This window comes from Lampetra fluviatilis, chromosome 7 (genome assembly GCF_964198595.1).
Source record: "Lampetra fluviatilis chromosome 7, kcLamFluv1.1, whole genome shotgun sequence".
Lineage (NCBI taxonomy): Eukaryota > Metazoa > Chordata > Hyperoartia > Petromyzontiformes > Petromyzontidae > Lampetra > Lampetra fluviatilis.
The window spans coordinates 17,191,072-17,201,892 of record NC_136281.1 but is presented as its reverse complement, the minus strand read 5'-3'; positions in this window follow the sequence as shown (position 1 = coordinate 17,201,892).

Here is a 10,821-nt window from a genome sequence, read left to right as displayed (position 1 = left end):
CGTGCAGTCGGCGTGAAGTCGCGGAGGCTCCCCACAGTCCCATCGTCCCTCGCGCGCTTGCCAATGCAAGGAAGCGGTCGTGCCATTTCGTGGCGTTTAAGCACGTTCGCGTGCATATATTGCAACGTACATGAAGCTGCGGGGCAAGTATATGCGTGCATGCATTGGGCGGGCAAATGGCGTACCCAAGGGATCACCTGCATTTTTGGGGATTCATAGAAATCCAACAGCAATAAAGAGGGGAAACATTCGCCGCAATATTTCAGTCTTCAATTAAATTGCGACCTCGAACTGTGGAAATTCAGGGAGTGAATTGATACATTTTTAAGGGCAATTACATATCTTTTTCTGCGATGTAACAATCCGTCCAGCAGCTGCACTTGATACCATTGCTCCATCTCCTCTGTGGACGTGCTCTCGGACGCGTTCCATCTCCTTGGCTGCCACTCCGTCACTATTCTTACCCAAGCGTACCCACTTTCCCTAACAGTTAGAACGATGTCAATATCCTGCGTATTTTCTCCAACCCAAGTGCTCCACTTTATCTCAATGTAATTCCAGGAACGCCTTTGGTATGTCATAAACAGTATACGGCTGTGACAAGTCAACCTCGGGTCCCGGTTTGAATGCGTAGGGCGCGTTAACATATTTATATAGTAACGTCGTAACGTTACTATATATAGTAACATATAGTAATGTCATGACGAGAGAGTGAAGAGGCTCTGGTATTCGGTAAATAAGCGCTCTTGTAAGCGAGCAGCGCATGCACGTGACCTTGAAGACACACTGTGCATACAGTCCTCTCTACTTAACTGGCTTTGGGTAATTGCGCTATAATTAACCGATGTTTTATTCACTGCACGCCTGCGTTTTATTTCTCCTGCAATTACAGTTTGACGTAATTTGTTGACAATTTGTGGCAATCAGCCCGATTTTGCATTATCTGCACGCGTGAAAAATGAGCTCGAGGTTGGGTGTGTTCGTACGCTACTTTCGCGACCAAGCTGTAAGCCCTCCGAGCCACGGAACTTGTTCACGTATTTGTGATTATAAAGAAAAATTATAATGAAAACTGCCGATTCAACACAAACTAGAATCAATCATTCCGGGACAGGAATGTCACCGCGTTCTCCAGAAATTTTACTTCTGCAAAGGAGTTTCCACCCTTTGATCCACATTGAAAAAACACCAATGAAAAACACATCTGAAGGGAATATCACCGACACTATATCAATGCACCGATTGATATCACTCTGCCTCCTTATCCCGGAAATAATACGGACAGAATAATGTAAATTTAATATTTTAGTGTCCTAAAAATGGAGTTGCACAGAGGCAACACTGATAGTTTGTTTAAACATAATGGTTTTATGCATAATGCATTAAAAGTACAAGCACTGTTATGGTTTGCTTGTGGGATACACATTACATTTTTTGTTTGGCGCACGCAGGGCTACATATCTCACCTGCTTCTGTATAGCCACAGTTGCGGGTTTGATCAAATCGACTCGGAAGGGTAAGCAAGCTTGAGCCTGGATAGCGCTTGCATGGGTCAACCACTGGTGGATAAAGCAGGTGCTATAGGTCCTGTTGACATCAGATGGTAGTCGAGAACAAGCCACCGTTATGCTGTACTTCTGCACCCCTACTTTCACCAGTCCGCGTTGAGAACTTCCGTGACCCCCGTGTCTCACTGCTCAAAGGAGCAATCGGGGGTATCACTCCTATCCACTGGCATCCCCAAAGCCACATTCCCACGCTGTGGCGAGCGGTCTCCCCCGAGGAAAACAACCACTGCTGACGTTACACACAGCGGTGCCGATTGCAATCGACCGCGGTGGGATGAACACAAGCTGCAACGACCCCTTGAAAAGTTGGGCGGCACGGCCGTCGCGAGTCATCCCCAGTGCAGGGGATCCACAGTCTTGGATGTGCACCTCTTCCCGTCCCTTGCTTCCTGTGACGTGCCGCACTCTGTCCGTCCTCGTGAAACAAAACACTTTAGGTTGTGTCGCCCAGACATTCAACTTCCTCGTCTCTACCCTCAACCTTACGAGCGATGCACAAAATCACCAAGCCCTCTCGTCGCATCACGTCCCAAACAAAAATCGTCGCCCTCCCTTATTGTTTCAGGGACTCCCGCGCGAAAGGTTTATCTCGCACACCGCCAACTGCTCACCATTGCACTCTCTCCACAACCATGGCTTTGTCAATCACAGGCAGTGGTGAGAGAAAGCACAGGTCAGAGACTTAACTGAGATGCGTTACAATTGAGAATCGTGTCAGTGATTCAGGTGGCTAATACCAGCCACGTAACAATGAATACATTTTTAAAAACATCTATTCCTACACTTCCGATACATGCATTGCCTCATGCATGTAACAATGTTTTTGTGTTGTATGATAGTTTCACATGACTCCTGCAGCCACGGGAGGTGCTACATTCACCACAATTGAAACAAATAGAATTGATGCTTGAATATAACCCGTGAGTGAGCCCGTGATGCAAGCGGGGGGGAAATGACTTCATGCCTCGCTAACGCACTGTCAGAACACTGAACCAGTACCACCAAGATCCTGGGAGGTCTAAGTCCAGTTTTCAGACACGCGCCCCCTGTTCAACCACGTTCTCAAGTATCGTGATGACGCGATCGACTCAACGTAATCAACAATCGCACAAACAAAAAAACCCCCATCTTGTTCAACTATTCCTGCGTATACTTAATTCACCTCTGCGGTGAGTTATTTGTGCTGCAACACCCGCCGTGAACGAGGCAAATGACGCGCGCGAGTGACATCGTCTCCCAGGCGTCCAACACAGGGTCACCAACGTGCACTCAGCGTTGCGAGAATTCATTACTTGGCGACTCTGCCTCTCCGGCCTCTCTCCGAGGACTGTGAAGACGAGTCATTGCCCGAAACGTCGCCTATTTTTATAGTTTTTATTCAGGCGGTGTTACGTGCCGGATTTTGTTCTAATTTATTAAATAAGCTTCGTGGGGAAACCCCCTTGCAAGCCTGTGTAGTAAGTTCACTGAACAACACCCTACAAGTCTGTGTAGTAAGCTCACTGAACAACACCCCGCAAGCCTGTGTAGTAAGTTCACTGAACAACACCCCGCAAGTCTGCGTAGTAAGCTCACCACTGAACAACGCCCCACATGTCTGTGTAGTAAGTTCACTGAACAACACCCTGCAAGCCTGCATAGTAAGCTCACTGAACAACACAGTACAAGCCTGCGTAGTAAGCTCACTGAACAACACCCTGCAAGCCTGCGTAGTAAGCTCACTGAACAACACCCCGCAAGTCTGCGTAGTAAGCTCACCACTGAACAACGCCCCACAAGTCTGTGTAGTAAGTTCACTGAACAACACCCTGCAAGCCTGTGTAGTAAGTTCACTGAACAACACCCTACAAGCCTGCGTAGTAAGTTCACTGAACAACACCCTACAAGCCTGCGTAGTAAGTTCACTGAACAACACCCTACAAGCCTGCATAGTAAGTTCACTGAACAACACCCTACAAGTCTGTGTAGTAAGTTCACTGAACAACACCCTACAAGTCTGCATAGTAAGCTCACTGAACAACACCCTACAAGCCTGCGTAGTAAGTTCACTGAACAACACCCTACAAGTCTGTGTAGTAAGTTCACTGAACAACACCCTACAAGTCTGCATAGTAAGCTCACTGAACAACACCCTACAAGCCTGCGTAGTAAGCTCACTGAACAACACCCTACAAGCCTGCGTAGTAAGTTCACTGAACAACACCCTACAAGTCTGCATAGTAAGCTCACTGAACAACACCCTACAAGCCTGTGTAGTAAGTTCACTGAACAACACCCTACAAGCCTGCGTAGTAAGTTCACTGAACAACACCCTACAAGCCTGCGTAGTAAGTTCACTGAACAACACCCTACAAGCCTGCGTAGTAAGTTCACTGAACAACACCCTACAAGCCTGCGTAGTAAGTTCACTGAACAACACCCTACAAGTCTGTGTAGTAAGTTCACTGAACAACACCCTACAAGTCTGCATAGTAAGCTCACTGAACAACACCCTACAAGCCTGCGTAGTAAGTTCACTGAACAACACCCTACAAGTCTGTGTAGTAAGTTCACTGAACAACACCCTACAAGTCTGCATAGTAAGCTCACTGAACAACACCCTACAAGCCTGCGTAGTAAGTTCACTGAACAACACCCTACAAGCCTGCGTAGTAAGTTCACTGAACAACACCCTACAAGCCTGCGTAGTAAGCTCATTGAACAACACCCTGCAAGCCTGTGTAGTAAGTTCACTGAACAACACCCTGCAAGCCTGCGTAGTAAGCTCACTGAACAACACCCCGCAAGCCTGTGTAGTAAGCTCACTGAACAACGCCCTATAAGTCTGCATAGTAAGCTCACTGAACAACGCCCCGAAATCCAGGAACTGAGCACCACTCGGTGCTGAGCCAGTGTGTGTGTGGGGGGGTCCACGTGACCACAGGCAGCTGGGTTGGGCCCATCAGGGATGTGGCTGCTGGCAGCCCGGTGGTGTTGCTGGCCTCTTTGAGACATATTTCGCCACAGCCCAAGCGCCCTTCACCAGATGACCCTCATTTGTTGCCCACTGTTCAAACAGAACGGTCCACCGATGATGAAACATTACACATCCCAGTGAGCCATTGCAGGCAAAAAAAACAATGAATGGCACATTTAAAAAAAAAACGTATTTACGAGAACACTTGCGTTCAACAAATGTATTTTCTTCGAATGAAAATAAATACGTAAGTCAAGTCTCTTTTTTCAGAAGGCTTCTGCTTGGGATATAGGGCCACTTTTTAAGGAATAACTTTTAGTGATTGACGTTAACCCGTCATCTTCACAGCACGGGTGTCATTTTAATGTGTTCTCCTTGACCGTTGTGACTCCGCAAGCAATACCTTTAGCGTCATCCCTCATTGCATGACCTCCACAAACACCCTGGGAATTGTCTAGAACAGCATAAGCACGTGGGACAATACACCGCTTCACTAATTATTTGTCTGCACTCAAAACAGAAGAGTAGGCGATCTTACAACGACTCACAAGTAAATGTCCCTAATCTCACTGCATACACTGTAACTCACTGTATACACACGGTGATTCACAGCCTATCTCACAGGAAAGCATTGTGCGGAGCTCATCAGAACAATCTAAACGATAAGAAAACAAGAATCGGTGGTACTCAGTCACCGATGTTCTTCAGCTGCACATGCCGCAGCTTACTTAAGTCTGAGAATCGTGACATTGTTTTGCAAATGTCACTTAAGTTGCCTCTCGCGTGATCCACCCTGAAGCATTTAAGACAAAGTTAAAACACCCACATGTTTTATTTACGACGCATCGTATACACGGCCGCTCATAAAAGCCCGAGTAATCTGCGACACGCTGCTGCCATAGCACGGCAAAGCCAAATTGCACTGCGCTCGCCACAGAAGGCAGGCGCCGTCGTTATTGGCACGAGTCGAGAGCCTGCCTGGGATGGCCGGGATGGAGAGTTCCCCGCAGTGCAGCGACGTGACGCCACGCGTCCATCACGCCGCCGCCACCACCCCGGGGGGATGCGAGGTGTCGTAAGCTCAGCCGCCGGTTGCGCAGTGGCATCGCTGGCGAGCGAGCGAACGCGCGCGTTGTCTCATCACGACGCAGCGCGTTGTCTCATCACGACGCAGCGCGTCCGACATGATCCGCCCTGGCCAGGACTTTTAATCGGCACCTTTGCGCCGTGGGCAGAAACCACACGGAACCATCGCAGGCGCAGCGCGCCAACTCTGCCAGCTGGAGACATTGTTACAGCGAATACAATTGTGAGAATCTTTAGCCCTTTCACTTTAGATGCCACAAGATGGGTACTGCTAAAGAAAATGCCAAGGTGGAAAATGCACAAATAAGTATTGAAAGGTGCATGCTTGGCAATCGGCCGGGACAGAAAGCAGGCTTGGATCAAAGAGCACGAACTGCACGCATCATGTGGTCGATTAACAGTGGGAACGTCGCACAAGGGAAGACGGCCGGTGGTCGAGACTGACAAGGAATGTGAGCCAAAGAAGACCGCGTGCCCGAGATGACGCATACCGCGGAGATGATAGCTCACGTGCACAAAACTTGGGATTGTGACACAGGAGGCCTTCATCTGGCAGTGGAAAAAGGCTCATTAACATTTATTCATAACCAGGTGAGATCTAAGTGTCTTTTTTGAAGATTAATTTGGGAATATAAATTGACGTTACAATATTTGTATGAAAAGGCGGTGCACCAACCACGTATTTATTTTATCCTATGGATTTCCAAGCAATATTCCGTTGGTGTGCTACTTAATTATATTCCCCCATGGTAAATGTGTTGTATTGTCTCATCATTCCCTTGCAATGCCCAGCATCCCTTTGGTTGACGTGGCACGCGCTGAAGAGCGCATGCAAGCAGATTCAGCTGCACGGCACTGCGGTGAAAAAATAATCTAGTCTAAAGTGTTTTCCTTCACGTGCAAATAGACAAATGGTGCACTATAGAGGTTAGTTAGCATGAGCCATCCGTTCATGGGTAACCAGGACAACAATTTAATGGGAGACTTACCATGCTAAAGTTTAATTGTAAAAAAAAAAGATTTGAAGTCCCTTTTCAGATAAATGTCATTCAATTGGAAAATATGCCTTACAGTAACGATTGACCTTTTTTTGTATCCAGAAAACCTCAACGACTTGATACTTTTGAGTATGCTTCATTGGATATTTTGCCAATTCCTTCTTCAAATGTTACATCTTGGAAAGAACCAGACCACCCAACAATAACCCTATTTATCTCACATCATGAGATAAAAGTCTCCTGCAACAATTTGTTTAAATCACAAAAATTCCACGGTCTATTTTTGTTGTCCTCTCATAACACCACGACGCAGGTTAATGACGTACGCCTATTTGTTAATGCAATAGCCACTAAACACAGGATGCAAACGTGTCACGGTGGCGCAAGTTCCACTGCGGTGCCCCTGAAATGTGAAACACATACACGGAGCTGCCGCCAGCACTTTCGACCTAATTGTCGCCGTGAGCTGCAGGACACCAGGGCACGCCTATAAACGTAGCTACACACACACACCAGAAACACGATGCTATTTTTAACTGAGCTTCACTTTCACGTCCTAGAGTCATCGTGAAGACTCGATGATCGGGTCACAGCAGAATGACAGGACCGACAAGTCTTCCCCATTTTGCAATTTCCATTTTGCAAAAAGATCCATTTCGCGATGCTACAGCACGGACGCAACTCGAAACTGTGATCGCGTCAAAACGGTTACTTGAAATGGATTTAAAAGAACCAAAAAATAACATTTTGGCCAGTTAACTGCTTTCTGAAAAAAATCTATTTGCGCTTTACAGTAGTGTAATATTCATACTGTGCATACTGTATAAACTACATGTGTAATGTATGGTGAGGCTTTTCCTGAATTAAACAATGAGTTCTACGTACACACCACTTATATATTGTGTACATTACAAGTGTAGGGGGATGATACGTGCAGCTGACCAAATACGGGACACAGGTACAATAGTGGTACATTTACGAGCATTTGGGAAGTCGAGCTCTTTCTGGAAATGTGGATCCAAGTACACATTGTAATTAAACACCGTTTAGACATTGACATTCTGTGCTGACCTACCACTGGAAGCAAATAGATCAATGGCAGTCACTCACATTCATTACCTGAGCCTCGCATGGGATCTCACTCACGACTCTACTTTTTAAACTGCTCGTGTCAAATGCGTGAAATTGTTTGAGTACCTCATTCCCAAATTGTTATGACCAACACCCTTCAGTGTTGTTCAAATGCATTTACACACATCACCGTAATTTTGTAACTAAAAAGCCACCCCAGTTTGTCCACGTTACGTACCACCGAGCCAGCTTCTACAAAATAAGCAAAACGTCAGCTGCATTTTCCTCATGCAATTAATTATTTACGGTTGGCGTGCCGCAGTTAATTCTTTCCCTGGCTTAACAAACTCTTTTGTAAGCAACTAGGAAGAGCAAAAAAAAGGCTGTGTTAACAGACAAATGGACCCACACCTTAAAATATGATTTAAGTTGTTGTAAATAATGCACCAGAATCTACGTCAGAATGGATTAGGTGGTCTTGTTTGTGACCCCGTGAATCCAGAAGGGAGGACATGAAAGGGCAGTATTTAAGTTGGGCTCCCATCAGTAACAAAGGCTTTCAAATGTGCAGCACCCATCTTCTGCATCCATGGACAGTGGGCCCTTGTGTTGAACGCATCTCAAAGCCCCTCGCGCACGAGGCCACGTTTACACCTAACAACACGCGTTGCACGTAGCACCACCCTCACATATTGGACACGAGACCTGTCAGCCATGGTTAAAATTTTTACTGAAATAAAACAAACCACATTGAAATAGCTTTTAATGAACAGTAGTATAAATTATCCCAAAGCCCCCACTACCTGTTAAATCCGCGTGCATCTTTGCTCAGCCTCACATCCGATAAGCATCTGTGTTTCAGGATTATGCACGATGACAGATTGTCGGTGGACCTACATGCACGTGCACCCTAATAATCCATCGGCGTCAACGCAGGCGCAAAAGCGGCTACCAGTTAATTAAGAAATCCACGCCGCCAGCAAATCGAGCAGGAGTGCATGTACTGTGTGTGTGCAGCTTGAAGACTTATTCTCCACACACACACACAAAAATTGTCAACGGCACCGCAAAAGCAAGATGGCTCGATGCCCGGAGCAGCTGCTGTCACCTACACCGCCAAGCCCGAGTGCCGCGCAAGCAAAAAGCCACCAGAGCCGAGCAAACCACACGCGCGCAAGATGCTATTCTCCTGCAGCTATCATCAACTACAGTCGGCACGGCCCAGCTTCCTACGTTGCCAGTGACCGGACTCGAGCCCACTGCCATGGTCAGCGACACTACCTGGGGCCTGCCGGGGGGGGGGGGGCACGGGAGCACGGGTTGTGCAGACTGGTGTTGGGGACTGCTGCTTCAGGCAGCTTCAAGTAAACAAAGAGTCTTCTGTTGTCAACACACCGGTTGCACCACTTCCCATAGCTCACAATTAAACCTAGCAAGTATAAATTACGTCACTCGCTATTTTCTGCCGGAAAAAAAATAAATTGTTAGATGTTTGGTCTTGAAATTAAAAATGCAATTTTATATTTTACAATCAACAATAGTTTACTTTCTCAGTTGTTAAGATTATAATAAAACCTCTTGATGCACCAATGTTACCGACATCAGTGCTATCCAGTAAGCAATGGTGTTTGTTGGGTCTTTTCAGCAGGCAGCAAACTGCATGTTAATTTTATAGCATGCCTTCTTCACCTGTAAAAAAACTACGTGGTGTGATTTCAGCCATGGTGCAGCACATGTCAGGTGCTATTATGCTTCCAGTGCAATGAAAACCTCCACAAAAACACTAACTTCTTTACACTAACTTCCATTTATTGTTTAAAGAAAAAGCAGATGTTAAACACAAAATAAACTCTACACATTTAATTGAATTAAAATGTCTACAATTAAAAGACAGGCTCCCAAAGAAGTTAGCGTTTCCGTGGAATATCACTGCTCTGAGTAATTTATTTGAGAAAAAATCATTATGTGGTTCATACTTTGTGCACTTATATACGTGGAATGGCTGGAAGAAATAAAATAGCGTTAAATTCCCCAAAGCTAACACTACATCCGTACCCTGAAAAGGCTGCATAGTTAATGTATGTACAACAAAAGAAACGAATGAGATGAGACCGCGTGTCTTAATAAGAGCATCACCGATATATAAAATTGAATCGAAACTGATAATATGTCCGACATGCCCAAATACGGTATCGCCAAACCCTGTGTCATGGATCATAGCACATCTGCGTAAATACGTTTACATTGTTTTGGTTAAACATTTCACAATGCATTACAAGTAGGGCGAGGATGATGTGGGGCGGATTGGGGGGGGAAGGAGGGGGTGCGCGGGCGGGCAGGTAAAATACATTCTAAAGCGATCATCTTATGATCAAATACACGAAATCCAGAGAAGATATATAGAAAAATAGCCTATTTTACAAATTTAGTCCATTCTTTATTTTTGATCTTCATCCAGATGCGGCTAGACGGCGTTTTTAATACTTCGAGGCGGCTGCTTCTCAACAGTGGTCATCATCTATCAATCAGTCCATGCTGCCCTCCCTCGACTCCTGGTTCATGGGAGCATCGAGACAGTACGGCACAGCTGCTGCTGGGCCGGAACTGGATTCCACCGCCACCGCCAGCCGGTGACTTTGGCGAGGGAGGCACCGCATGAGCTGGCATCGGCTTCAGTGTGGGCGACACTACACCAGCAGAATGTGATTTCAGTGCGAGTGGCACCACGCCAGCAGGTGATGAGAGTAGCACCACACCGGCCGGCTGGTGGAATTGAAGGTTGGTACCACGCCGGCAGGCTGTGGCGACAGTGTGGGTGGTACCACAGAGGCAAGTGTATACCCACCCCTGCATGCAGTGGCTGGACGCCACCATGTCCCCCACCGTTATGAAGCCTCACCGATGGCCGGTAGCCTCAGAGAACGGTAGAATTGGCGCTTGAACATGTAATCGCGCACAATCGGCACGCCACGCGCACACAAACTCAACATTCTCTCACTTGAACGCACCATATAAACCTTTTAAAGAAACTAAACCACCTCTGACCAATAAAAAAGCTAGCTAGCTCAGTGTGCCATTAATCCCCCTTCCTCATCACCTTCGCCCCCCTACCCCCCCCCTCCATCCGCACCCCCCCCCCAAT